This window comes from Diceros bicornis, chromosome 33 (assembly GCF_020826845.1).
Source record: "Diceros bicornis minor isolate mBicDic1 chromosome 33, mDicBic1.mat.cur, whole genome shotgun sequence".
Classification (NCBI taxonomy): Eukaryota; Metazoa; Chordata; class Mammalia; order Perissodactyla; family Rhinocerotidae; genus Diceros; species Diceros bicornis.
Window position 1 is genome coordinate 13,035,487 of NC_080772.1, and position 5,118 is coordinate 13,040,604.

At 36.2% G+C, this 5,118-nt stretch overlaps 1 pseudogene; it reads left to right on the forward strand.

Annotated features, from left to right (window-relative positions):
- The first annotated feature begins 4,108 nt into the window (after positions 1-4,108).
- On the forward strand, positions 4,109-4,380 carry LOC131396631 (small integral membrane protein 15-like; annotated as a pseudogene).
- Positions 4,381-5,118: the final 738 nt, after the last annotated feature.

Below are 5,118 nucleotides of genomic sequence, written 5' to 3' on the forward strand. Positions count from 1 at the left end.
TTAACAAGTTACGTAAAAATTTATAGTTTCTAACCTCTCTGTGTATTATTTCCATGGCCACTCAGTCCCTCAATCATTTTGTAAAATGATGCTATTATTTATAATGCTGGATTTGTAAAATCAAAACAAACAGGTGGTCTGTCTGCCACAAACTGGCAAGCCAGATTGTTAATTGTAAATTAATCTCAAGGAACTACCTGGTCTGGGGCATAGCATCAATTCACTTAGCAAAGGCGTGATTTTGCAATCCAAGGCCTTCTTGGAAAATTATGTCATTAGTAAGTTGAATTGTATGTTTAAAAATACAAAATAAGTTAAAATGACATGTGCACACATTTTTTCTTGGACTTCAGCAGCATAACGCAGACTGAACTATAGCATCATTGTCACTATAGCATCACTATTGGTCAGTGCCAGGCACCTCTGTGTCTTCATTTTATTTTTTCAACTTTAATTTCCTATTCTCACTCTTATTTCCATTCTCCTACCTACTTTAATTGCTTTAACTCATGTCCTTAAAATGTATGCCTCCTTCAAAATATAAAGTTCCATTTTATGTTTTTCTTTTTTTTTATTTTAAATTGATATATTGCTTTGACCTTGCTCTGATGCTGACTCTTCACTCCACATTGATCTAGTCATGTTATTGTCTGCTTTCTACTTCTCACTGCAGCATGGTGTTCCTTTGCTATCATATTTTGCTTATATGTTCCCTTAGTAATGAATCCAACAAAGGCTTCTTTGCTACTGCAAATCATGCTGCAGTGGACATTCTCATACATATTCTTTTGTAACACCTGTGTGAGAGAGTTATTTAATTCAACTAATATGTATTAAGCATCTAATAAGTGTCATGTACTATTCTAGGCATGAAGAATATGTCAGCGAACAAAAGAAAATCCTTGGCCTCGAAGAGTTTATGTTCCAATGGTTTTTCTCTAAAGAATATATCCAGGAAAGGGTTTCATGGCATGCACATTCTTAAGTTCATTGTCCGAATCCCCTCTGAAATAGTTTCACTGAGTTAAAAATATGAGCAATATATGAGTACCCTTGTTCCCCCGCCCCAAACCTGGCTGACACAGGGAATTAGACAACTTATAATTTTTGCCAACTTGATAGAAATAAAATGGCATATCATTTCTCTGATTTCTAGAAAGTTTAGTATTTCTACACGGATCTCTAAATCATGTGGCTTTACCACATATGTGAACTGCCCATGCAGGATTTTTTCCAATTTTTATGCTTTCCTTTTTTATTTTTAAAAAATATTTTTATCAGAAAATAAGAAAGATGGGGAAAAAGTGGAAAAGGCACAACAGACCCAAAAGAAGAAGGCAGGAAATAAATAATATACAAATAATAGCAGTGCCCAGTGAAATAGAGAAAAATGACCACAGTAAAACTCAAGATATGACATGAAAAAAAAAAAATTTCTTTGGAAAAAGGTACATAAAATAGACAAAACTTTGATAAGAAATGACAAATAGAAAGAAGATACACATAAGTGAAATTAAGAATAAGGAAAGAAAATCAACTAGAGATACAATAGTGACTATAAAAATTATAAACTGCACATCCATAAATTTGAAAAACTAGATGAAATGTTAAAATCTTGAGAGGAATATAACATGTCAAATCATTACAAAAACAGATAAAAACTTTAATATACAAATTCCTATTAAATAAAAATTAAAATGGTGATTTAAAGCAAAAAACAGAAAAACAGGCCTACATTGCTTGAAAGGTAACTTCTAACAAGTTGTTAATGATGAGATATACAAGTTGTTAGAAAATATTTAAAAAGAGGAAAGTTGGACATCTCGTTTAATAAGGCTAGTCAAATTATTTATTTCAAAACCAACGAGGATAGTATATTAAAAGAATATAAAAGTTAAAAAGAAAACTCTCAAATTCAATTTTTTGTCCATGAAGAATTAACTGCTGTGAGCATTATTCTTCCTATAAAACTAAAAAACCAACCAAAATACACGGTAACAGAACAGGACTGTAAGCGCCAAGAAAAGGGAAAAGTGAGGTGAGCCTCGTGGCTGACTGACCAAATGTACCTCCTAGATGTAGTTTCCACGCTGCAGCAGAGAGAACTGAAATCCAAACAGAGCTCAGTAGTCTCCCTGTGTGGAGGAGACAAGGATTAGAGTTCAGCAAACCAAGGAGGCTAGACTTGTGGGACAGGGTCCTTGAATGGAGGAGTCTTCAAAGAGAAATAGTTCTACAGGACTGCAGAGGAAGCCCTTTGAGACTTCGACTAAGCACTGTTCTGTGTATACAAGAGACCATGATAAAACCACCAGAAAGCAGTAGACTGAACAATTTCCTGGGCTTCACACAAGGCTGTGAGCAGTCTGTGCTGCCACCAGCCATAGTGAAGAGACCTCATAAGAATGGGCCATTAGATAGAGTTCTCACGCATTGAGTTATGCCTTAAAAGTGAAACTAATTGAACACTAGGGAAAAATAGGCTGCTCTGGACTAACACTAACAAAACATAAAAGAAATCCTTGAAAAACTTGGACAGATCCCAGGTAACTTAACTACATGCCAGAACAAAGCCAAATGTGCTTTAAAGGAACACAAAAATGTGTGGCATGAATGAGATAATCTAGAATACAATAAAAAATTACCAGACAGACAAAGAAGCAAAATAATATGATCCATGTTATTAATATGATCCATATTATTAATAATATGACCCATGACTGAGATTAAATTCAGTCAATAAAACAAACTCAGAAATAAAAAAGGTGATAGAATTAGCAGAAAAGGACATTGACACTTGTAAATTTGCTCCATATGATCAAGAAGGTAAAGGAAAACATGAACATGATAGGGAGAGGAAAAGAAGATATGAAAAAGACAACAATGTAACTTCTAAACTTGAAAAATAAAAAATCTAAAATTAGACACTGTAGCAGATTAGACACTACAAAAGGAAAGATAAGTAAACTAAAAGACAAAGCAATACAATCTATAAAAATGAAGCATGAAGTGAAGAAAACAAAATGAAAATCGTCAGTAACCTGTGAAACAATATCAAGCCGTCGAACACAGTGGAAGTGGAGATCCAGAATGAGGAGTAGGAGGAACAGGAAAGAAATTTAAGTAATAACGGCTGAAAGTTTTCCAAATTTGATGAAAATTATAAATCCACAGATTCAAGAAGTTCAGCAATCCCAAAGAAGAATAAATATAAATAAAACCATACCAATCATAGCTCAAATCACGCTAAGGGAAAAACTTAAAAGCAGCCAAAGAAGAATGTATTTTGTACACAGAAACAAAGATAAGAGTGACATCAGATCTCTGATGCAAGCTAAAAAGACAATGCAACTTTAAAGTGCTAAAAACAAAAACAAACATTGTCAGTGTAGAATTCTATGTCCAGAAAAATTACATTTCAGCAGTAAAAGTGAACTTCCTTCCTGCTTCTAATCTGGAGGTGAGCTGGGAGTGGGGATCTGTGCCTCAGGCCCAGGGCATGATGGAGAGGAAGCTGGTGGCGGCCGTCGCCATGTTTTGCCTTGTGTCCAATGGAGGTGGACACAGTGCCAGCAGTGCAAGGCATGGCATGGAAGGGCAGGGCTCAGATTTCCAGGGACCCTCTGTGACTTAAGCCCTGTCAGGTATACTGTGGAATGAGGGGCCCACACATGCCTTGAGACCAAGGACAGAGACGAATGTAACCTCTATGGGCCAGGGGCTGTGTTGGGGGCGGGGAAAGAAGAGTAAACAAGGAGGAAGCTTAAAGCAGGAGAGAGTGCAGATGGCAAGATTGCCACTACCTGCAGCTTCAGGTGTTGGATGGATCTGGTCCACAGGTCAAGCTCTGTTGATTGTTTATAGATGGAAGAAGGAATATTTATTCCTGAAAGAGTGAGAGGCACTTTCGTTGGGCCTTTCTTCGCTGGCATTTGTGTCCAAAATTGAGATTCATGGGAGAATTTAAACCTTCTCTCAGAAGTGTACATAACTAAAGGAAAAACAACCAACCAATGCTCATCTGAAATTCTGATTGGCTCACTGATAATCATAGAACAAAGTTAGAGATGACTACTCAAGTACATGTTTTCCTAAGACCACTATAAAGATGTTTGACACAAAGACTTGGCAGAATATGTTGTGGAATAGACCACAAAGAACCCTTATGGTTTCCTCGCAATAATGAATTTGGCCCTTACTCCACTGTTCCTAGGAAGTGCTATACTCTCCTGACACTTGGCCAAGATGATTGAAGCCAGGAAATAGGATCAAAAAGCAAAACAAAAACATCAAGAAAAAAATCACAAAAGCCAAACAACTAAGAAAGAACTGAAGGAAAGAACAACCTCTTCGGGGCCAGCCCGCTGGCGTAGTGGTTAAGTCCACGGGCTCTGCTTCGGTGGCCCAGGGTTCGCAGGCTTGGATCCCAGGCGCAGAACTACACACCGCTCATCAAGCCATGCTGTGGTGGTATCCTGCATACAAAATAGAGGAAGATTGGCATAGATGTTAGCTCAGCAACAATCTTCCTCACCAAAAAAAATAAAAAGAACAACCTCTTCACCTAGAGGAAACCTCGAAAAGATCCACTATGGTTTCTTCTTGGATTTTGTGACACTATTATTTAGTAAACAAAGTCTGACCTTATGGAAGAAGTGTACTAGTAACTTTTAGTCTTGGATGTAAAAGTTTGTTGGTGTCTGCTGACAGTCATTGTAAATTAGCATTTACTATTCTACAAATCCTTTTTACTAATTAGTCATTTGCCATTTTGGAACCTATGTACAGAAATGAAAACATCCTATGGAGAAAAATGACTTTAGATTATGAATTCTATTCAAAAAATGGCTTAAACTGGGATCTTGTTCTGGACAAAGACAATTAAGAGTGTAATAATCAGAATTGTCCTTTCTGAGGTAAAAAGTGTGCTTTGGCTTACAACGATACAGAATATTAATCACATCTTTTATCATTATTGCTTATTTCTTGGAATGGAATAATTTCTGGCTTTTTAAAAATAACACTAATCAATGAAAATTTCTATTTTTTGCATTGTTTTTCTGATTTTAGCCTTTGAGATATTGGTAATATAATTATCTGACATTCTGCATTTTTGTT